The following is a 25,457-nucleotide window of genomic DNA, read 5'->3' as shown; positions in this document are numbered from 1 at the left end:
TCTAGTAGTTTTATGGTATTAGGTTTTATGTGTAAGTCTTTGATCTATTTTGAGTTAATTCTTACAAATGATGTGAGATAGGGGTCCAATGTCATTGTTCTGCATGTGTTTCTCCAGTTTTCCAAGTACCATTTGTTGAAGAGGCTATCCTTTCCTCTTTGGGTTTTCTTGGCTCCTTTGTTGAGTATTAGTTGACTGTATGTGCCAGGGTTTAACTCTGGGATCTCTATTCCATGCCATTGGCCAATGTGTCTGCTTTTGTCCTACTGTTTTTATTAGTATGGCTTTCTAGTAGAGTTTAAATCTGGAAAGCATGATACCTCTGGCTTTGTTTTTTTCTCTTAGGATTGCTTTTGCTCTTCAGGGTCTTTTGAGGTTTCACACAAATTTTAGGATTGTTTCTTTTATTTTTATTTTTTTATTTGTCTTTATTATGTGCTACATTAATACACCTGCATAACCTGTTAGAAGGTGTAGATGAGGATAACCAAGTTATATTTTTCATCAGTCAGAAAAAAGGCTTCCTTAATTGATATTCTCTCAACCCTTTGACACATAGTAATGATTAACTCCAGAGATGTGCCTATCTCTTTGCATCAAACCCCACTGATATGAACATAGGCAACCCTTTTTTTCTTGCCCCTGTTACTGAACCTGTGGATGTGTGCAGTGGCTATGCCAGGAATGACCAAGCACACGTTTGTGATGCCAATCCCGGGCAAAATCTCAAACCACATTACACTGCCATTGCCAGGACCTAAAGGTGACCCAGCCAGTATGGTTTCTTTTATTTCTGTGAAGAATGCCATTGGTATTTTGATAAGTATTGTGCTGAATCTGTAGATGGCTTCGGTTAGTATGGTCATTTAAAAAATATTAATTCTTCTGATCCATGGACATGGGATACATTTCCATTTGTTTGTGTCTTCTTTGATTTTTTCCAGCAAAGTTTTGTGGTTTTCATCATACAGGTCTTTCACTGCTTGGTTAAATTTATTCATAAGTATTTTATTGCTTTTGATGCTATTGTGAATATGGTGGTTTTCTTTATTTCTTTTTAAGATGCTTCATCATCTTACATTCCTGTAAAGGAATGTAATTGATTTCTGTATTTTTTAAAAAGTCTTTATTTTAATTCTAGTTAGTTAACTTAGTGTTAAATTAGTTTCAGGTGTACAGTATAGAAATTTAATACTTCCATACATCACCCTGTGCTCATCACGACAAGTGCACTCCTTAATCTTCATCACCTACATAATCCATCACCACACCTACCTCCCCTCTGGTAACCATCAGTTTGTTTTCTATAGTTAAGAATCTGTTTCTTGGTTTGCCTCTCTCTCTCCCCTTTATTCCTTTGCTGGTTTGTTTTGTTTCTTAAATTCGCATATGAGTGAAATCATATGTTATTTGTTTTTCTCTGACTGACTTATTTCTCACTGCGTAACACTCTCTAGCTCCATCCACATGATTGCAAATGGCAAGATTTCATTCTTTTTTGTGGCTGAGTAATATTCCATTGTATATATATGCCACCTTTTCTTTATCCATTCATTTAGTTGATGGATGCTTGGACTATTTCCATAATTTGACTATAGTAGATAATGCTGCTATAAACATGGGGGTGCATGAATCTTTTTGAATTGGTATTTTTGTATTCTTTTTTAAAATACCTAGTACTGCAATTACTGGATCATAGGGTAGTTTCGGTCTTAACTTTTTGCAGAACCTCCATAGTGTTTCCAAAGTGGCTGTACCAGTTTGCATTCCCACCAACAGTGCAAGAGGGTTCCCCTTTCTCCACATCCTCACCAACACCTGTTGTTTCTTGTGTTGTTGATTTTCGCCATTCCGATAGGTGTGAGGTGGTATCTCACTGTAGTTTTGAACTGTAGTTCCCTGATATTGAGTGATGTTGAGCATCTTTTCGTGTCTGTTGGCCATCTGTAGGTCTTCTTTGAAAAAAATGTCTCTTCATGTCTTCTGCCCATTTTTAAATTGGATTCTTTATTTTCTGGGTGTTGAATTTTATGTTATTTATATATTTTGGATACTATCCCTTTATCAGATATATGATTTGCAAATATCTTCTTCCATTCAGTGGTCACCTTTTATTTTTGTTGGTTGTTTCCTTTGCTGTGAAGAAGCTTTTTGTGTTGATGAAGTCCCAATAGTTTATTTTTGCTTTTGTTTCCCTTGCCTTAGGAGATATATCTAGAAAGAAGTTGCTGCAGCTACTGTCAAAGAGGTTACTGCCTGTGTTCTTCTCGGTATTTTACGGTTTCAGGTATCACATTTAGGTCTTTAATCTACTTTGAATTTACTTTTGTGTATGGTGTAAGAAAGTGGTCCAGTTTCATTCTTTTGCCTATTGCTGTCAAGTTTTCCTGACACCATTTGTTGAAGAAACTGTCTTTTTTCCATTGGATATTCTTTTCTGCTTTGTGGAAGATTAATTGACCATATAGTTGTGAGTTCCTTTCTGGATTTACTATTCTGTCTATTGATCTATGTGTTTATTTTTGTGCCAGTACCATATGATTTTGTAATATAACTTGAAGTCTGGAATTGTGATGCCTTCAGATTTGTTTTTCTTTTTTAAGGTTGCTTTGGATATTCAGGGTCTTTTATGGTTCCATACAAATTTTAGGATTGTTTGTTCTAGCTCTGTGGAAAAAAATGCTGTTAGTATTTTGATAAGGATTGCATTTAATGTATAGATTGCTTTGGGTAGTATAGGCAATTTAACAATATTTGTTCTTCCAATCCCTGAGCATGGGGTGTTTTTCTATTTCCTTGTGTCATTTTAATTTTCTTTTATCAGTGTTTTACAGTTTTCAGAGTACAGGTCTTTCAACTCTTCGGTCAGCTTTATTCCTAGGTATCTTGTTGTTTTTGGTGCTATTATAAATGGGATGGATTACTTGATTTCTTTTTCTCCTTCTTCATTATTGGTGTATAGATATGCAACAGATTTCTCTACATTGATTTTGTATCCTACAACTTTACTGAATTTATCAGTTTTAGCAGTGTTTTTGGTGGAGTCTTTTGGGATTTCTATATACAGTATCATATCATCTGCAAATAGTGAAAGCTTTACTTCTTCCTTGCTGATTTGGATGGCTTTTATTTCTTTTTGTTATTTCATTGCTGTGGCAACTTCTAATATTATGTTAAATAAGATGGTGAGAGTGGACTTCCCTGTCTTATTCCTGACTACAGAAGAAAAGCTCTCAGTTTTTCCCCATGAGGATGATATTAGCTGTGGTTTTTTCATATACGGCCTTTATGATGTTAAAGTATGTTCCACCTAAGCTTAGTTTGTTGAGGGTTTTCATCATGAAGGGATGTTGTACTTTGTCAAATGCTTTTTCTGCATCTATTGAAATGATCATATGGTTCTTTTAAAAAGTATTTTAATTATTTGACAGAGAAGAGAGAGAACACAAGTAGGCAGAGTGGCAGGCAAAGGGAGAGGGAGAATCAGGCTCTGTGCTGAGCAAGGAGCTGGGTGTGGGGTTCCATCCCAGGACCCTGGGATCATGAGCTGAGCTGAAGGCAGACGCTGAACCCACTGAGCCACCCAGGCATCCCTTTAAGGACTTCTTTTGTCTTGCTGCTTTTAAGATTTTTTCTTTATCACTGTATTTTGCAACTTTAATTATAATATGTCTTGGTGTTGGCCTGTTTTGTTGATTTTGAAGGGAGTTCTCTGTGTATCCTGGATCTGGATGTCTGTTTCCTTCCTTAGATTAGGGAGGCTTTCTGCTATTATTTCTTGAAGTAAATTTTCTGCCTCCTTTTCTCTCTTCTTCTCCTGGGACTCCTATAATATGAATGTTTTTATGTTTGATAGAGTCACTGAGTTCCCTACGTCTATTCTTATGTTGCATAATTCTTCTCTTTTTTGTTCAGCTTCATTATTTTCCATTATTTTGTTTCCTAGGTCACTAGCTTGTTCCTCTGATTCTTCCAGTCTCCTTTTCATTGCATCAAGCCTGTTTCCAATCTTGTTTATTGCATTCCTCATCTCTGATTGATGACTTTTTAACTCTTTTTTCTCTCTGTGGTAAGAGTCTCACTGATGTCTTCTATTCTTTTCTGAAGTCCAGCTCATATCGTTATGATTGTTGGTTTAAATTCTCTATCAGGCTTGTTACTTATATGTGTAATTTGTTGGCATATACTTGTTTGTAGTCTCTCTTATGATACTATATGTTACTGTAGTATCAGTTGCAATATCTCCTTTTTCACTTCTAATTTTTTTTGAGTCTTCTCTTTTTTTCTTAGTCCAGCTAAATGTTTGTCAACTTTGTTTATCTTTAAAAAAAACCAGCTCTTGGGGCACCTGGGTGGCTCAGTCAGTTAATTGTCTGCCTTAGGCTCAGGTCAAGATCCCGAGGTCTTGGGATCGAGCCCCACATCGGGCTCCCTGCTCAGTGGGCAGGCTGCTTCTCCCTCCACCCCTCCCCCCTGCTCGTGCTCTCTCTCTCTCTGTCTCTCTAATGAATAAATAAAAACTTAAAAAAAAAATCCAGCTCTTAGTTTTTTGATTCTTTCTGTTGTTTTCTTGCCTTTATTTCATTCATTTCCACTTTGATCCTCCGTATTTCCTTTCTTCTGCTAACTCTGGGTTTAATTTGTTCTTCTTTCTCTAGTTCCTCGTGGTGTAAAGTTCAGTTGTTTATTGATATTTTTCTAATTTATTAATACGTGTGTTTATTGCTATAAACTTTCCCGTCAGAACTGCTTTTGCTGCATCCCATGATATGTGATATGTTTTGTTTTGTTTTCATTTGTCTTCACATAATTTTTTATCTAGATTGCAAAGGATTTTGTGAAAGGGGAACTTCATGGGTGTGGGTAGCCTGATCTTTATCTGGTTGTTTTCCTAGTAGCTGTGTCATACAATTGGAAATACATTGATTCATGATAAATGGCTTTTCAAATAAATACCTTGGCGATCAAAAGCTTAATGCCAAGCACTTATGCTACACTATTCCATTTCTCACAGCTTCATTCTGCCAGAATCACATGATGTTTTAATTATAAACTTTAATTGTAGAGATAAGTACGTCTTTCTCTCTCCACCCCACCCCCCTCAGGGCAAATATTTCCACTGAAAGGGAAGCGAATAACCACTTCTTCAACTTAATGGCTGAACTGAAATGAACTGGAATTGTTAATTCTACTTCAAAAGATGAACAGTTTATTTCACTTTTATTGGTGGTGTCAGGGTCAAGACACAGAATTTTTTTACTCCACTAACTCAAGATAAGACTAGGGAATTGTTTCATTTTATGCCATTTAATTGGTGTGGCTGGTCCCAGAATGTCATTATTATTCAAGTCTTTATTTGAAACTATAGCAGCTCTTCTTTCATCTCTTCTGTTAATACTTTAAATCAAGCTGATTTGTCTAACCTGAACGTTTGTACAAACAACCAAACAAACTCTTAACTCATTTCAGAGGTGATTAATCATCCTACGGAAAACTTCTACTCTCCTATATTGTAGTTGTCTAAGAGGGTTATGTTTCTCAGCTACTCTTGATCTAAGTGGGTTCAGGAGATTGGTTCTTGCCAGCAGAATGTGAGGGGGGATGAATTCTGCCAGTTTCTCGTTTTGGCAGCTTTAGGTAGATGAGCACGGCCAGGTGTTCTAACATCTTGGAAGCCAGATGTTGAAGATGGCAGAGCCATGAGATAAAAAGAGTTTGAGTTCTTGAGCAACACGTAGAAGAGAGAAACTGATCAGGAATATACATGTTAGATTTTATGAAAGGGAGAAGTAAACTATTGTGTTTGAACATTATAAATTTTAACTTAATTTTTATCTGTGATTAGTACTTAAATTTGGAATGTGTTTCAGTTGAACATCTTGTTGCTTATTCAGTCATCAAATATTAAGAGAACTTTCTGCACACACATACTCACATGCACACACATATATAAATAGATAACATTTACAGAGAACTTACTGTGGCAAGCACTAAGGATACTTGGAAAAGAAGACACTTTTGGCCTCAGTAGCAATGAATTGCCTTGTTTTCCAAAAATCTTCCATGAGTGGTGAATTTCTCTTTTCCTGGCTTTTCGCTCTTTTTTTGGGTTGGTTTGTTTGTCAATAGCAAGTTTTCAAGGCCCTGTCCTCTTACTCTTTATAATCAATCCTTTTGCTCAATTATCACCTCTGGGAATGACTTCTAAATCCATTTCTCTGGCAATGGCCTCTTCCTGTGTTCTAATTTTTCATTGCAGTTATTAACAGAACATCTTCACTTGCACGTCTACCATCATCTCAAGTTCAATGAGGAGGGAATATAGAATTATGATTAATAGCATAACAAAAAGAAGTTAAATTATGATTAAAGTTAAATTTTCTACAGCAAGATGAATATTAATTGAACAACCAGCAAACTGTCTTGTCATTGTGTCTATCAACAGTTTTCTTTCCTATAAGGAAATGCAAAATGCATGCCAACTGAGTTTTTAGTCAAAATGAATTTGTGTGTTTCTTTTACATAAATAAGCTAGGAATGAACTGCTCACTCTAAGAAGAGTTGTAGCTATAGTATTTCAAAGGCTTTTATTTTCACCTTTTATTTTGACATAAAAACTGCAAGCACCTCTTCACCAAGGAAATCTTTATAGAAGTGTTTGTCAACTTTAACCTCTTCCCAAGTTCTGTATAGAATGAGGGCACAAAGGCAAGGGTCTGAGCTTGAAGCATCTGTCCTATCCTGTTGGAAGAGCTGATGACCTAGTTATCAGGAGTTCCATTTGCATATAATTACTGGAGGATTGTGTGAAGGAGAAAGACTGGACACATTGGAGCTTGGCAGGTTTTGCCTCTACCAATCCTATACCAAGATGCATAAGTGATACAGTCATAAAAGCCACGCCTTAAAATCTCTCGTGGTGTCATGACTACATTTTAGGAGCATAGCAGAGGAGAAACGGGGACTATAGCAATGGCGGTGTGACAGAAATGGCATGTGTGGATAGGAAGGCTGGCAGCAAATTGAAAGGTAGAGGATGGTGATTGGGATATGCTTTTAAAGAAGTATATCTGAATCTACTAAGAACTTTTCCAGGTTCCTTCATAATGCCTTCTTCCCTCACTCCCTTCCTTCCTTCCTTTCTTTCATCCTTTATTCTTTACTTTCCTATTTCTATCTTTTAAGGATATTTACTGAGTGCACAAGTACTATGCACTGTGTTAGGTGTTAGCAATACAAAATCACTGCCTTCAAGGGCCTTACATTCTATTGTGGAAGTTAAAAAGTAAGTACATTACAGAACACTAGGAAAAGCGTTATGATAAATGCATTCATAATCTGTGTGAGAACCCAGAAGCAAATCACTTAACATGGATGGAGGAGTCAAGCAAACTTCTTGGAGGTTGGGAGGACTATGCTGACTCCTAAGGCCAAGAAGACCAGATAAAGATCAGATGTGCAAGGGCAATCCAGGTAGAAACATCTAATATAGTTAATAATGATTGGAGTTGGAAAGCCATGAGTTAATAAAATCTCTGTTTTGTCGCTACTGAAAAAAGGCATCCAAGCAACAACAATCACTTCAAGGGTTGAGTTCATCATCTATTTATCATTGTAGAATTATAGTCTCACTAGTACTTAAGAACACGCATATGAAATAGAGAGGTTGAATATTTAGATTTGTCCAGAGCTGAGGTTTGTATGGGAAAGAACAATCAAAGGAGAACAGGTATAGAGAAACTCAAGGATAATGATGAAATCAGAGGGTTCAGACTAGTAAAGAGGGAAACAAAGTCAGAAACCTATGAATTAGTGAATTCTGCTTGTCACTACTTTCCCTCATCTAATAGAGAAATACAAGCCATTCTTTGATTTGTTTTTACACTAAATTTCAATGAAGTGCTGATTATGTGTCAGGATAAGAGCTAGAACTTAGGGATGCCAAAATGAAATCAGAAATTATCCTATCCTCAGAAAGTTTACAATTTAGTGAAAAGAAGACAGGTGTTTAAACAAAGTGCATCAGGACGGTGCTAGGATGTGCTGTCTTTTCTTGGTTCTGGAGAAGAGGAGGCAAATCTTGTGGCTGGGCTATAGGGAGGGAAGATCATAGAGAAGGAGGCTGAATAAATAGAGCTCTTCCTCTTACTCTGTTGCCTTTGACCTAGGGCCACCCAGCTTCCTGATTGCTCCTTTTCCCAGCACTGTCATTGCTCTTGTAAACTGTGTTTGGCCTGTTTGCCTACTAACATGCTTCTCATAATTCAGAGTTGGCTATAATTACATGTTTGTTCAAATATTTTTAATTTTGAATAATTTTAGATTTATAGAAAAGTTATAAAGATACAGAGTTTCCATATACCCTTCATCCAACCTTCTCAATATTAGTATTTTACATGACCAGTTGCCTAACACTTGTCAAAATTAAAACATTAATATAGATGTAATACTGTTATCAATTAAACTATAGACTTTATTTGGATTTCACCAGTTTTCATAAGAATGTCTTTTTCTTTTTCTTTTTTTTAAAGATTTTATTTATTTAAGAGAGAGAAAGTGCACACACATGAGAGAGAGAGAGAGAGCAGGAGCAGGGGGAAAGGGCAGAGGGAGAGGGAGAAGCAGACTCCCCACTGAGCAGGCAACATGACACAAGACTCCATCCCAGGGCCTTGGATGAGCTGAGTCAAAGGCAGACGTCTAACCGACCAAGCCACCCAAGCGCCCCATGAATGTCCTTTTCTGTTGCAGAGTCCAAATCAGGAAGTCACATTACATTAGTTGCATGTCTCTTTAATCTCTTTGAATGTGGTGGTTTCTTAGTCTTATTTTGTTTTTCATGCCTTTGACATCTTTGAAGAGTTGTAGTTGTGTTTTTACCATACTTTATGGTTATGTATGCCTTCTTTCCCTGCTGTTATCTTTTTTTTAATTTTTTTTTAAAGATTTTATTTATTTATTTGACAGAGATAGAGATAGCCAGCGAGAGGGGGAACACAAGAAGGGGGAGTGGGAAAGGAAGAACCAGGCTCACAGCAGAGGAGCCTGATGTGGGGCTCGATCCCATAACGCCGGGATCACGCCCTGAGCCGAAGGCAGACGCTTAACCGCTGTGCCACCCAGGCGCCCCTCCCTGCTGTTATCTTGGTATCAGCTATGATTAGGTTTAGCTGCACATATTGGAAAATGTATAAAAGGTTAGCAATTGGGAACTGATATGGTTTCTTCTGCTTAGAAACCTAGGCTTCAACTCCGTGTCTGCCTATTATCCTTAACATTGTCTTCTGTCCTCAAGGTCATCCATTGCCTAAGATTGCTACTGGAACTTTAAGAAGCAAGTGGAAGAGGCAGCTGCCTGTTCTGTCTTAAATTGCTTTTCTAGAAGTCCTACCCCACAACTTTTGATTAGATCTCATTGGCCAGAACTTAATCACATGATGATTTTTACTACAGGGGAGGCTGGGAAATGTAATCTTTCAGCTTAGCTTTTAGTCACCCCAAATAAAATTGGGATTCTCTTTCTAAGAAGGAAATGGAGAATGACTATTGCATGGGCAATTAGCAGAATCTGTTTCACTCAGATAAGAATAAATGAATAAATAACTAAATAGTTTGGTGAGTGTCTGCATGAAGAAACAGAAAAACAGCCATTTGTAAGTCCTGGATGAAAAGGGAGACATCTGAAAATTGATCATATTTCTGTGGGCTGTACAGAGACAGAGACTACTGTTTTGTTTATACCTCCAAAGTCTTTGATTGAACCCCAAGCCCCTGTGTGTTTTCTTTTCATTCAGATTAGTAAATCCCTTTTGTTTCTGGCCATTTACAAATAAGTAAATGAGCTGAGAGGTAAAAAAAAAAATATGAAGATTCTTGATTTCTGTATTCCTTTAAATATTTAGGAAGATGTCAAGAATTTTCTTGAAATTAGAAGAACCCTTCCCCCTATATGGCAGACACTGCTGTTGACGGCGGGAGGTGGCAGGGAGAGGCAGGATGAGTAAAATCCTGAGTTGCAGAGATAGTTGTTAGTAATTACTTTATTGGGCAGTATTACAGAGAATCAGAGAGCCATGAAGTTCCTTAAGGAATGGGTTTTTCTGTCGGGTGGTTGCTAAGGTCTTGCCTTATTAGAAAATAGGAAGCATTCATCTTAGGAGCGCTCATATCTTGTTTGTTGACCATGGAGGAGCCTCTGGAAAGAAATTTTTAAATCATGCTTGGTTGGCCATGTATAAAAATATCTGGATCTCTACCTGCAGCATAGAATGAAACACAGACCTAAAACAGGAAGGAATTTTTTTAAGGAATATGTGATTGTCATTATCTTTGAACTAAGGTTGAATATAATTTTAATTTCAATAATAATTTTTTAAAGAGTTGGTTATCTTATTCTAAGAAAGAAGTGCTACCACTACCCCCACCTTGGCATGAATTCTGAAATAATAGTAAGTACCGGCCATTCAAAATCTCTATATGGAACACACAGCCTTTCAATGATCATTCAAAACCCTGTGCCTATCTAGGTGATTCTGACTACTTGTCTTTGAGGATAGAAAGTGAGAATAGAAAGATCAATTTTTTAGGAAGAAACAAATATATGTGTTTAAGAATTAGTTCATTAGTGTGACTGGTTGGTTTCAGAGACACAAGTCATGCGATAAACACAAAGTGATTTTCTCTGTAGAAGTTAAGAACGGTGTTCTATCAAACCCTCTTTTCCTCTGGGTGGCAGGCTCTCCCGTGGCATCTAATTTTAACTCTACCATTTTGGATTATATTTAACTATTAAAACAGTTTTATCCTAGTTTTGAAATGTAGTCCTGCTTATTTGCAAATTACTGTCTCATATTTCATTCAAAATATGTTTTGGCCCAAGCACAGGTGGGCCTATGGTTTTAGCATCTTGGAGTAGAGGGAACTTCTCACACCCATCTCCTCGTTCTCTGTCTGTGTAATCTTTAGTTCAGGGGCAGGGAGGAAATAGAAGAAGAAATTTCCTTGTAAGACTGCATGTGGTGAGTTGGCTGTTGGTGAAAATTAGCTTGCTGTGCCGTTTTTGTCTGCCCTTGATGCATCTCTGTCTATCATTTGTTAGAGTTCACTCCTCATAAATGTCTCCAATTTATTCTAGACATCTTTCATTCACCCTCCTTGACCCCAGTCAGTTTACCACACAGCCTCTTGCTGTAGAAGTCCTAACGCCCGGCAAGTGGTCCATCTATAGTGTAGTTGTACCAGAAGTTGATATTGCCATAGAGACCACTGAATCCTTGGTATTATCCATGCCAAATGGAAGTAGTGTTGACATCCTCCTGGAATCCTCATTTCTCATTCCCTCCATCTCTTTCCTTATCCTTTGACCATATTCCAGTAGAACTACTAGGCCAAATGGTCCTGTTAAGTGAATTGGAAAATTTAGCCCTTCCCTTAAGAGATGAATCGCTGCACCATGTCTCATACTTTGACTTTGGAACATGGGTTATATTTCAGCCCTCATCTACGATCTCAGATAGGTGCTCTTGTTAAGGGTGCAACCTCTATGATCACACATGGCAGCCCAAGTTTTGGTGTGCAGCTTGCTAGATCAGTCACTCAGCACTCTCAAGATGTAAGAAGATGACTCTCACCAACAAGGTCATATTGAGTGAAGACTGTTAGGGTGCCAACAACCTTATAGTCATAAGCTTGAATTCTTTGCTACTGACACAAAGTTAAAGGGTGAGAGAAAGATTGCTGCTCCAGAAACTCTGAATTATTCCTAAAAGCAATCTCGCAGACTCCATTTTGTAGCTCTAAATAGTAAAAATCTCCACACCAATTCTCTTCCTGGCTACTGAGACCAGGGGAGTCATGTGACTTCTTTGAAGTTGTCCCTAGATCAGTGGTTCTCAACTTGGGCCAGTTTTGCCCCCCAGGGAACATTTGGCAATGTCTGGAAACTTTTTCAGTTGTCACAACTGGGAGGGAGGTGCTACTCCCATCTAGTGGGTAGAAGACAGGAGTGTTGGGAAATCTTGCAATGCACAGGAGAGCATCCTCCACCCCTAACGAGGACTCATCCTGCCCAAAATGTCAATGGTGCTGAAGTGGAGAGATCCTGCTTTGGAATACTGAGCAATATTGCATCTGGAAATGACCTGACCCCAACCTCTCACATCAATGGACCAGGAGAGCTAAGTTCTCATTTGATTTTTTTCTTAGGTACAACTCTAGTCAAATCTTTGTCTCTATTTCTTTTATCAAATATAATGAAAGTATCTGTTGTACTGACTTTATAAGGTGGTGATGAGAATGACACAATAGATAAGAATATTCTTTGAAAAAATTTCAAAAAGCCACAAAACTCATTATTGATGCCATGTTGAGAGCTTTCCAGACACAAAAACATTCTGGCTGACTACAGCTGAATTACTCTCTGCTTTATCCCCTTGCTTAACTGTAACATCAAACAATCCATTTTAGAAACACATCACTTGTTTAAACACAGGATAAGTTCTCTAGATGAGAGAATTTGCTTGGAGTGATTGTCTTTGGTATTTATCTTTTCCTACACTCTATTACTTCCCTTGTCATCGCTTTTTTCATCCATGTTGACATAGTATATTATGTACTTCCCTGAAAAAATTAAAGTTGGGCTAGTTTATGAATTAATAACACCGTCTAAAATACCATCATTTTTGATCAGAGTCTGAATTGAATCTGTATAATTTTGAACTTGACATAAATGAAATAAATTGACCTTGGGCGTGCACAATCGTTAACGCTCATTTGACACAAACACACATTAAATGGGATGGAACATTATTGAAAATCTATGTGCATATGAGAATGGTTCCATAGATCCCTATCAAAACAGTGCTGAAGGTAATGTGAATAGGGCCCGATTGTAAACTTATTATCAGTAGGTGGCCATTTTACCAAAATAGCATAACTTCTTAGAGTGAGTCTTTAGTCAGCAATCTAATTATAAAACTTCCTCCTAAGAGTTAAGAGGGATAAACTGGAAAATGATATTAGAAATATGCATCAAGAATGTATTACAGCCTGAAAAGAGCATGATGGATGAAGGCATTCAGTTTGCTCCTTTTGGAGTTCTGTTTAGAAGGTGTCTCTAGTGTGTCAGGGTGCCACATAGCCATGTCATAGATAAAACATATTAATTCTAGGGAAAAAGGTATCACAAGTGAAAGAAAATACTCTGGTTCCTATTTGGTGATTCCATGGTCATACAGAAATGACATATCTGGCATTCTCTGTGTTTCTCTGGAATTCTAGAAAGGAATCTTAGGCGGATGCCATTATTCTCTTGTGTCCTTGATTAAGATTAGGATACTAGCTATAGTTATATTTAAATCCATTATTTCCTTTTAGGTTTTAGTGCTCCATCTTTTGATTTTCCTTGTGCTCAGCTCTCTAAACCATTCCTTACCATTCTCCCATTTGCTGAGTCCTGTCATATAGAAACAAGGAGAGCACAATGCTTCAGATACTATTCTTGATTTTGCCCCGGGGGGGGGGGAAGAACTAAGATTTCATGGCATATCTGGGGTACAGATAAGAGTGTAAGGGATGGGAACTGAATATAGGTAAATATCCTTTGCTTTCTTCACCCCCAGACATTAATGCATCGGCTTCCTTTTCTGCCTCTGCTCTTCATAAAGTAGCTTTTTAACACTGCTTCAAAATGCGGCAGGTCGGGGCAGGGCAGAAGAGGTGGTAAACTGGCTTGTAAATTGTAAATTGTGACTTGAGTCCTTCTCCTGCTTTCAGCACACAGAATGCAGGTATCATGGATCAAAGTGAAGGTATTCTTAATAGGCGCATAATCAATTAAGCTGTTGCTGAGTTTGCTTTATGGCAGTAATGTAGCTGCTGAAATAGTGTAACAAAGCATTCCCAAACAATGGCCAGAATTTAAATTGCTACTTACTCCAGATTGACAGATAGTATCGCTGATGAAACAGAAGGGCCTTGGCTCACCACGGCAGTTCATGGGACTTTATGGCACGTTGCTGCCCTGTTCTAGATGATGCCCGGCCCATTTCTGCTGCTCAGTGAGCGTTACATAATACCAATACTGTCAAGGGCTTCTTATTTTTCACCCGGGAACATTTATAATTCTGTGCTTCATGTACTTTCTAATTCTTCATGCTCAATGATGGGAATGAAAATTAATTACTCTGGGAACGTAAACGTCGCCTTGACAAATCATTCCTAATCTGTTAAATAAAGTTCTCATTGGTGAAACCTGGAGGTCCCTGGATTCTCTTCTTTTGGCCTAATCCCCTATTCTTCCTTCTTCTGCCCTAAGACTTTTTTAGAAATGCCAAAACTGAAGAAGAATAATTGCCTTTTAATTTAGGTTCAGGATTTAGATGTGATTTATTTTAAAACCTTCCTAAGTGTGGCATTTAAGTCTACTTGAAATTCCCAATTCTCTATTCCTGTAACTCAGCCAAACGTGTCGTTTTGATTTCTGAGCTGCACATTCCTGGGAGCATGGGTCTCATTTATCTGAAAAAGAGAGATGTAAGCTCATTTGAAGTTTTAGTTGACTTAGAGTTCTTCTCTGACCTTTGTTACTAATAGCTGCCAGACACGTTCATCACTGTCTAGATTTTATAAACTATTGACTGTTTCTTGAAGGATTGTAATGCTTATTTTATTGGCCTGTTGTACCATAGTAGGAGATTTATAGAGTGTCATGAAAGTGAAAACCATGGCTACCTAGCATTATCCAGATCTGCTGGCAATATAGTCATTGAAATTAATAACTATCAATTAAATATAAACGCACAGAAATTGCAGCAAGGAGAGAATCAAAAGCATTTTAGTTCCTAGATCTTTCTTTGGCACTGTCATATTTAATGCTCCATAAATAGTCGAATTAATGAGTTTTCCTGATTTTTATTTAGCTGAACACTTCCTCTTAGTAGGTTTGTTTAAATTCCATAACTTCCAAAGGAAGACTCTACAAGTCACTACTCATTTGTGTTGTCATCCAGGAGGGCTTACCCTTTTTCTGCTTTATCCCCACTCATACTTCAAAGATTTTTAGCTCGTGGTAGACTGCCGTTCTCTCCACACAATTCCTACCATAATTACTGGCGATTTCTAATACTCCAGCCTCTCAGTTTTTATATTTCTCTCCTCTAGTGATTTTTGTCCTACATCCTGCTATACATAGACACTCATTCCATTGTCCTGAAGCCTATATCAGCAGTTCTCAAAGTGTGGTCGATTGGACTCTAATGTGCCCAGGACACTTTCAGCAAGCCCATGGGTTAAAAACTATTTTCATAATATTGCTAAGATGTTACTTCCCTTTTTTACTCTCATTCTCTCATGAAAATACAATATTTTCCAGAAGCTACATGACATGTATTATCACAATAGATTGAATGTGGAAGCAGATGTGAGAATCTAGCTCTCTTCTCTTTAGTCAGACGTTAAAGAGATTTGCAAAAACAATGCCGCCTTCTCACTAATTTTTGTTTGTTTTGTTTTGGAAAACATTTACATTTTACACAAAATATGTTATGTTGACATTTAATAGGTTTTATTTCTTTAATTGGATTAAGTAAATATTTTAAAAATTCATGTTTTAATTTCTAACACAGTAAATATTAATAGATATAATCTACATAAAAATATTTTTGCCATCAATAATTTTATGAGTGTAAAGGGGCCTCGCAACCATGAGATCATGACCCGAGCCAGAATCACAAGTTGGATGCTTAACTGACTGAGCCACCCGGGTATCTCTATTATTCCCACTTTATAGAACTGAGTTACAGGGAGTTATTTAAGTGGGCCATGGTTATACAATTATTTAAGTGTCAAGCTTGAATTTGAACCCTGGCAGGGCTGACTTGATAGCCTTCATGTGTGACTTCTAAGCTGTTTTAGCTCATAAATAAATTTGTCGGAGGCAATCCCAGTTTACACCTATTATCCAAGTATAGTTATTAATAGAGTCTACTTCTGCTCTCCAAGGTGTCTCACTTGGGATGAAACTCCTGTGGTCTCTTCCTTCTCACAGGTCGTCCAGGCGGAGATGCTTGTGGGTGGGTAGCAGGAACATGGGGGGAGACTAGAACACAGGCAGAGTTGAGCATACTATCCAATAACCATTTCTGCTGTGCTCTGGAGTGGGTCTTTTTAGAGCAAATTTGCCTTTTCACCTGTGCTTTGCCTTGCTTAGAATGAAATAATTTTAGTTTTTATTAAAACTTCAGTAATTAAGGCTGAATATATAATGTGTGCACACAAATAAAATTTCTGCTTTTTTAATCAGTGATTTTGGAGGTGCTCAAAGTGAGTAAGGAGCCAGGGTAAGGACTAGAGATGAGCATGGTTCTAATGACACAGATGCCATTGTAACAAAGTGAGATGTCATCAGCTAGTGGTGCATATGATAGAGCTGTTGTCTCAACCTTGTGGTCGCGTATTCTATTGGTGAGAAATTTGGAGCGTGAGCCACCAGTATATTCAAGTAATAGATATGTATCCTAAAATAGATACAGGATAGAAATAGAAGTGGATGTGATGAAAATAAAATATAATGATCATTATAAACTACTTTTTATTTGTTATTTGTTCATGGAATGGTTATAGAGAACCCTCTACTGTCACTAACATCATAAATATTTAGTGTGTATTGTATTATTTTTAAACTTTTGACTTACGGTTTCTCATATAGAGATCTGAAGGCCTGGTTCACTTTATTTGAATATTTATTCTTAATTTCTATCATAGGTTAGAGATACCTTACAGAGATATACAGAGGCAAATGGGTGGAGTGCCATGTTAGTTGTACTTATTAAATCATGATTTGATTTCCATCCGAGATACTAATCATGCAAATGTTTTTATTCAAGTTTAGTTAGTAAATTCCTTGATATGCATTATTAAACTTTCTCTAAAATTACATGGAGAATACTGCATTTTTATATATTTAATACATGTGTCCAAATTCCACTGCAGCCCTTTTTTGGAAGATTAATAAACAGAGTAGAAAATTCTGGTTATTTTTTTTAAATAAACTTCAATTTTAGAAGAGTTGTGGATTACAGAAATGTTGCTAAGAGAGTGCATTGAATTCCTATGTGGCACATCCCCAGTTTCCCTATTGCTATCATCTTACATGAGTACGGTACATTTTTCACAACTAATGAACCAATGTTAATATATTATTATGTATACAGTTCACACTTCTTTTAGATTTCCTTTGTTTTTGCCTGATATCCCTTTTCTGTTCCAGGATAGGGCACGACTCCTTGGGCTCTCCAGAGTGTGACACTTAATTTTCCTTGTTTTCTGACTTTCCTTGGTTTTGATGACCTTGACAGATTAGGAGTACTGATCAGGTGTTTTATAGACTGTTCCCAAGTTTTTAAAGTGTGCATATATGAATTTCTAAAATGGCACAAATTATGTTATATTACTTTTTTACAACAAATGCATAAATGTAGAAACATTAAAAACAGTCATTTTAAAGAACTTTCTTCTCATCACTCTTCAAAAGTAACTTTTCTTATTGCTCATTATTAAAACTTCACCTTTACCTTGAAGGGACAGATTATACATAGTTACCATTGTTTTCTGAAATTATCTGCTGGGTGGCGTCCTACCAAGTGCTGCATGTCCCCAGGAAAGGTTAGCAAATTTGGGACATGTGTCTTCTCTTAACAGAAAAATGCACCATCCATCTTTCCTTCAACAACTTTTTAAAGACTTTGATGCAAGATAACAAATAAATCTCTGGGCTGTGCCACAGATTCTCTTGCTCACTCCCCATCTCATTGCTGAGGTGTTATAAGAACTCCATTGTGTGTATACACGCGCACACACACACACACACGCACATTCACACCGCATCTCCTTTATCTATACAGTGGAATATTACTCAGCCATCAAAAAGAATGAAATCTTGCCATGTGCAGCAATGTGGATGGAACTAGAGGGTATTATGCTAAGGGAAATAAGTCAGTTAGAGAAAAGCAAATGCCATATGATTTCCACTCACATGTGGAATTTAAGAAACAAAACACATGAACAGGAGAAGCGAAGGAAAAATAAAATAAGATGAAAACAGAGAGGGAAGCAAATCATAAGAGACTCTTAACTTAGGGAACAAACTAAGGGTTGCTGGAGGGTTGGTGGATGGGGGGTTGGGGTAACTGGGTGATGGGCAGTAAGGAGGACATGTGATGTAATGAGCACTGGGTGTTATACGCAACTGATGAATCACCGATTTCTACCTTTGAAACTAATAATACAGCATATGTTAATTAAATTGAATTAAAGTAAAAAATTTAAAAAAAGAACTCCATTGTATTTTAAAGATCTTTCTACAAATGAATTGCATGAATGACTTCCTACCGTACTTTGTATACTTCTAGCTTTAGTTTGCTGCCATTGCTTGCGTGTGTACGATGAAGTGAATGGATTAAAAGTGTGACCCTATCCCTGTAATTTTCCCTCATATTCTTTTCTTTATTCCAGTCAAAATAGTTGTTCCATTAATGTTGTCATATAAATTTTATGGGAGAAAACCACTTATTAAAAAAAAATTAAAGAACTCACTTTCTGTCAATAATTTTTTTTTTAAAGATTTTATTTTTATTTATTCGACAGAGAGAGAGACAGCCAGCGAGAGAGGGAACACAAGCAGGGGGAGTGGGAGAGGAAGAAGCAGGCTCATAGCAGAAGAGCCTGATGTGGGGCTCGATCCCATAACGCCGGGATCACGCCCTGAGCTGAAGGCAGAGGCTTAACCGCTGTGCCACCCAGGCGCCCCAACAATGTTTTTTATGATACATTTGTAATTTTGCAGTACACAGAAAGTTAGTTTTTTTTTCAGAGAGTTAGTTTTGTTGTATTCTATTTTTTGAAATAGAATCTAGCAAGCACAGTATACAAACTAATATTAGAAATGTCTATACTTCCATTGAACTTTAGAGAAAACATCACCACGTATAGACTGTTGTCCTCATTCTTGTTTCTTCCAGTCTTTAGATGCTTGTTCTGTATAATATTCAAAAGTACTGTTTACTCATACAGGACGGCACATTATTTTGTCTCCATATCGCGCGAGCACGCGCGCGTGTGTGTGTGTGTGTGTGTGAGTCTTCAGCTAATTTCTACCAAGGTAAAAGAGAATAAGCGTGACTTTTAAACATGACTGAAAAAATTATGGATCTGTGTTCATGCTCTGAGTGTTTGATTTTAATATGCCTCAAAAATTGTGATCACTTCATATCATCATTAAAGAAAATCTCAAAGAACACTATTTATGTAAGATTTATTATTAACAGTAGTAGATAAAAATCCATATTTCAAATAAACTTCTTGATAATTTTGAAGATTTTGATCTAGTTCTATTTAGGTATGATTATGTCGTTGCAGTTTCCTAGGGCTGATAGAGAGCTCATACAAAGGATGGAAGAAGTGTCAGGCTTTCTATTTTCTTGTTTTTCTCTTGGACTTGCCTTTCTTACTATGTTCAATTTGTTGTTTTTTCACCTGAAAAATTTTGACTCGCTTGTCAATTTGTGAAGATTTACGTGATTAAAACTGGATTATATGATCTATAAATCCACCTATCCATTTACACGCATGCTAGAAGGTGTTTCATTACTCTGAAAGTAAGGTAACACTATAAGGCCATATAGTGGGTTAAATGGTGATGCCCCCCCCCAAATATATGTCCACCCAGAACCCCAGAATAGGGTTGCTGTAGAGGTAATTAAGATAAGGATCTGGGCTTGAGATCATTTTGGATTAGGTGGGCCCTAAATTCCACATTGGGTATCTCACAAAAGACAGAAAAGAAAACGCATGGAAGAAGGCCATGGGAAGTCAGAGGCTCAGATTGAAGTGATGTGTCTGCAAGCCCAGGAAGGTCAAGAATTGCTTGTCAAGAATTCAGAAGGCAAAAGAGGTAAGGGAGGATTCTGTCCTGGATACACCTTGACATCTTGATTTGACTCCAGAACTGTGAAAAAACAAATTTCTGTTCTTTTAAACCAGTTACTTGGTGGTGATTGTTATGATAGCCCTAGGAAATAAATACAGGTCCCGTTGTCCACTCTTCTGTCCTGGGACTGTCCCACTCTTTACAGAGGGTACTAAACACTATCCCTGACTTATGCACACCTGAATGTAAACTGAGTGAGGTCAAAGTGTCAACTCGTGCATTAAATTCAGTACTTAAATACTGACAGAATTCTTTATATTGTTCTCCCATCCTAAGTGGGTGCATCATCTTACACAACACCTGGGGTACATTCACCCCACTTTGGAGGACCCTAGGAAGAGACTTTTTCAAAAAATATTTTATTTATTTGACACAGAGAGAGAGACAGCCAGCGAGAGAGGGAACACAAGCAGGGGGAGTGGGAGAGGAAGAAGCAGGCTCCCAGAGGACCAGAGAGCCTGATGCGAGGCTCGATCCCAGGACTCCGGGATCATGCCCTGAGCTGAAGGCAGACACTTAACGACTGAGCCACCCAGGTGCCCCAGGAAGAGACTTTTTACATTTCAAGTCTATCTGTTTGATTGTTTGAGCCATATCTTGAGAGTCCTTTCAGGCAATTATGCATATATTAGTTTCAGGTGTACAATATAGTGATTCAACAATTCTACCCATTACTCAGTGTTCATCATGATGAGTGTAATCTGAATCCCCTTCACTTGTTTCATCTACTACCCATGTCCCTTCTGGTAACCATCAGTTTGTTCTCTATAGTTAAGAGTCCATCATTTAATGTATAATTAATTTTTGCTCATTTAATTAAATTATTATATATTAATATATAATATATTACATGTATTATATATTATTATTATATTATATGCTTCATTTTTGTTATTTAAGATGGTAGTGAGATGAATACAATTTATTAATTTAATTAATAAATTAATAGATTTTTGAAAGCTGACCGTTAAGTGATATGTATTTGGTGGATAATAAAGAAATCTGGTTCTTATGGGAAATACATCAGAGCCTCTATCTTTAGAGAGGAGAAGTCAAGCATCTTGAAGTCACTTAGTCTAACCTGCTTTTTTCACTCTGAGATGTTTGACTTGATCAAGTCTTTGCTAATAAAATTTACTTTTCTTTTCAGTTTTATCACTGATAGCCTGAAGATGTTCTCCTGATCTTAGATAAATTGCTAAGACAACCTACAAATGTTTTGAAGTGACATGACTTTCATTCACTGAGCAACAAAGCCCGTGTTCAGTATATCTGTACAAAGACCAGAATTATACTGCAGTTGGCCTTTGTAATAAGTAGTCAGGGACTCGCTTGTGGGAAGAGGCTGAGGAAAGGGGTGGGGGGAAATGGATGGGCTGCTGCTTTGGTGCTGTTAGGAGCCAAAGCATATTGATCAATGCCTCTATGAATAACAGCCTGCTCATAGCATAATATCATGGCTTAAAATAAACCACCCCATGACAGTGTTTTGCTAAACAAGTCTTTGTCCTCAATGCTATCTTCCTGGGTAAAATTTGTTTTAAAAGGCTCTGATAATTCAGTATCAAAAGGACCCCCCCCCCGCCCTTAGGAGTTAAAAAATTTAACTGAAACAAAGATCAAAAAATAAATCCTTTGTAAAGTTTAGTTACCTTATGTGTAACCTGCCTCGATTTAGGAGTTCGGATGCAATAGAACGTTGGCTCTTCTAGATCATATAAATGATTCTTTGGTATATTTCAGTGACTAAATTCTGTTAACTTAGATTCAGAACAATCATCCTACATGTATTGAGTTCCACAAAAAAATTAATACTCTGTTCAGTCTTTTGAAAATTATAAAATGGCAAAAACCCAAACAGAGAAGCCAAAAAAATCCATACTGCTTATCTTTGCAATAGAAGCTGAAGAACTTTGTGGTCGAAGCTTTGGTAGAAGGAGAAGTGATTATAGTCCAGTTTTTATCCTTGTAGGTTTCATTCGATAGATCTGTTAAGGATCTAGTAGAGCTGGGTTCTCCTCATGAATCTGGGGACATGACAATGAACAAGAACAATTCCTGTCACCAGGAATTCACCATGTCGTTGGGAAGGTAGATGAATGAAGAGTATTAATAATAATAACAATAATAAGAACATATCTGCTATTGAAGCAGGATATATGCAGAACCACGAGAGAAAAGAGAGCAAATACCACTCTGTTGAAGTGGGGTAGGTGGGCAAAGGGCAAGCAGAGAGGCTGGAGAAGCAACCATCTGAGCTAAGGTTTAAATAAAAATAAAAATTGAGGATAAAATGAGAAAAAGAAGAGAAAATCAATGGAGAGATATGAACAGAGATGCAGAAGGCTGTCCTTCATGTCACGTGCAGGGAACTGCATGCGTTTCGGTAAATCTCAAGTGCAACCAGGTAGGCAGAGGAGAACAGAAAATCATGCAGAGCTTTTCAATCCCATTAAAACGTTAGATTCCCACCCCAGGCAGTGGGAACACATCTAGGATTTTAAGCTGGACAGTAATTTGATCAGCTCAGCCCAGAAAATCAACCACATGGTCAGTGGGCCAGTGGTCTCTGAGGTTGGGTCCACTGAGAAGAAAATACTAAAACTTCTATTTATGTTTGTTATGTATCTTTAAAATAATAAAGCCATTAGATGGTGCTCATTTTGGTGGGATGCTTTGGAAAGCTTTATTCTTTCTCTCATTTTTAACCCAGTGCTGTGGACTGTTCCTTTCCTGCCAGTGGAAGAAATTTTACACAGGTCTCATTTCTGGTCTCTTTTAGGGACAGTTCAGTATCCTTTTATCAGTGAAAACGCCAGGTCCCCATGATATTAAAAACAATACCTTCATTTGAAGTTTTCAGCTTTCTTCTCGCCTAGATTGTGTCTTCTTCGGGGTAGGAAGCTGGAGGGCAGAGGCTTCTTTCCTGTCCTCCTCGTTCTTCTTTCCTCTCTTCCTCTCCACATGCCAGGATTGGAGTGGATCACAGGTGGAGACTTGGTGAATACCCTTGTGATCTTGCTTTGCATCCTTGGGGGCTAGGGGGATGGACACGCTATCAGGACGTGCTCTTCATGTTTCTTGGAGATTGATCCTTTCAGGACCTGCAGCTGTAATTCCTACCACCCGAGAATACCTCTCTCTCTTCCCTCAGCAGGACATTTGCTCTACTCTTCTTTCCCCTTTAGACTTCTAGAAATCCACCCCTCCACAGCACTACTCAGGCCCTTTTGGTGGAGACCATTTCAAGATGTCTCTAGGCCAGCTCCCTCTGCTCTGGGCCATTTGTATATTCATAGTCCCCTCCCTCATAAGTGAAAATGCAGGTCCCTCCTAGGGCAGCTACCCTCTCCAGCTCACCCTAACACACTCTCTTTCTCTTTCTTTCTGTAACACACACACACACACACACACATTCTCTCTCTCTCTCTCCCTCTCTCCCTCACACACACGCTTTCTCTCTCTCTCCTAACTTCAGCATCTCTTACTAGTTCTTAAGCTCCTGAAACTCCTAACACCTAAACTCCTAAACAGCTACTAGCTATCTGACTGGTATCTTCAAGGTATCTCTCACTTGGCTTGGGAGATAGAACAGGCTCCTAGAAGTTGGAGGGGCTCCACAACTCTCTCCAAACTCCAGATGAATTTCAGTCTTTCTGTAACTGGAGAGAGTGATCTCTAATTCTTGAAGATTAGGTTTTACTATCTCTTAGCACATTCTTATAAGTGACGTAGCAGTTTTCTGTGGGATCTAGGTACGGGTTTCCTTTTATGGTGGTTTTCAACCTTTGGATCTGAGAAGTAATAAAGAGAATCACATCTATCATTCTGTTAAATGAAGAATTAGAGTAGAATGTAGAAATATTTAATATAGCAATGAAAATCCTAAACATATTCATGTATCTATATATATTGGGGGTTCAGTCTCAGAAAAGAGTCCTGATCAAGAATTATCAACAGGGCACTGGTATAATGAACACATTGGATGCATGTGAAACAGAATGGGGAGGACTGTTATACTGAGAAAGGAGGACAAGCTGAGGACCTACACCAAGGGAACAACAATGCCAGTGGTGAGGGAGGGAAAGCAGAATATCCTGGACTTGGAGATTCATTAGATGTTATTGTGGACTGAATTCTGCCTCAAACTCATAGGTTGAAGCCCTAACGCTTAGTACCTCAGAAGGTATTTGAAGATAGGACTTTTAAGAGGTAATTAAGTTAAAATGGGGCCCTTATTCTGGGCTCTAATCCAATATGACTGGTGTCTATGTAAGAAGAGGATATTAGGACACAAGAGACACCAGGGATGTCACAGAGAAAATGCCATGTGAGCGTACAGTGAGAAGGCCGCCATCTGCAAACCATAGAGAGAGGCCTCAGGAGAAACCAACCCTGCTGACACCTTGATCTTGCACTTTCAGTCTCCAGAACTGTGAGTAAATAAATTTCTGTTGTTTAAGCCACCCAGGCTTTGGTATTTTGTTATGGAAGCCCTAGCAGACGAATTCAGATGCCAGTAGGAGAACAGAGAAGGGAAGAGGACTTTGATTCACCAAGATAGAATTGTGTGGTGGGGTCAGCTGTGTAACAGTCTTGGGAGGAGGATTCTTGCCTTTCCCCTTCTCTCCTTACTTTTCTTGTATATCATTCACTTAATCAAGCATTCAATTGTTCAACTAAACTGCTACACTTTCTATGTTTATGAAAGATAAGGCCAGAGGGATTAAAAATAGTGGTTCAAAGCCAGGGCCTTTGAATCAGAAAGACTCTTGTTCAAATCCCAGCTATGCCATTTTGAGCAAGTTATGTAACCAGTCTTGTGAATGGACCTAAGCCAATTTGGTTTCTTGCAAGCCTTTGGTAAATGTTAGTATCCTCCATTATGCTAATTAATAACTTTCAGATTTTGTTCAAAGATAAATGAAGATTTTGGAGTCCCAGGCTCTGAATTATGGTTTTTGATTAGTCTTTCAAAGTGCTCACCAACCTAGAGGATTTTCCCAACTAGGTACTTCAGATGTGAGTAACCACTCTAGAGAATAAAATACAATTATGTATGAAAAGGTACATACCACACTGTTCATACTGAAGAATTTTAAGATAAAAGAGAGATATTGTAAAGCTCTCTAAGTTCATTTGCCCATCTCTACAGTGGAGTAATTTTACCAACTCCATATGTGTAGCACAAAGGTTAAAGTAAATCATGTCTGGAAAGCATTGAGCTCAGTTTCTAGCATATAGAAAGAGCTTAAAAATCATTAGTTATTTTCACTGCAAGGTAACTTGGCTCAACCAAGAAAATAACTTTGATTTTGTTGCTAATCCAAAAACTAAGAAATCTTTCTTAGGATCTTACTAATCAGCAGCAAACCTTTTTGTGCCTACAGAGCATATCAATTAGGTGGTGACACAGGACTGTTGTGTTGCTCTGGTCTTGCCAGAGATGGGGACTTACACATAGATTCTTTGT

The 25,457-nt window shown here is 37.8% G+C and overlaps 1 pseudogene; it reads right to left on the bottom strand.

Moving 5' to 3' along the window:
* Positions 1–525: 525 nt before the first annotated feature.
* LOC109490619 lies at positions 526–737 on the bottom strand (annotated as a pseudogene).
* Between the last annotated feature and the right edge of the window lie 24,720 nt (positions 738–25,457).

Source organism: Ailuropoda melanoleuca, chromosome 11 (genome assembly GCF_002007445.2).
Source record: "Ailuropoda melanoleuca isolate Jingjing chromosome 11, ASM200744v2, whole genome shotgun sequence".
Lineage (NCBI taxonomy): Eukaryota > Metazoa > Chordata > Mammalia > Carnivora > Ursidae > Ailuropoda > Ailuropoda melanoleuca.
Note: the sequence above shows the minus strand (reverse complement) of the source record. Positions and strands in the feature narration are given on the sequence as shown.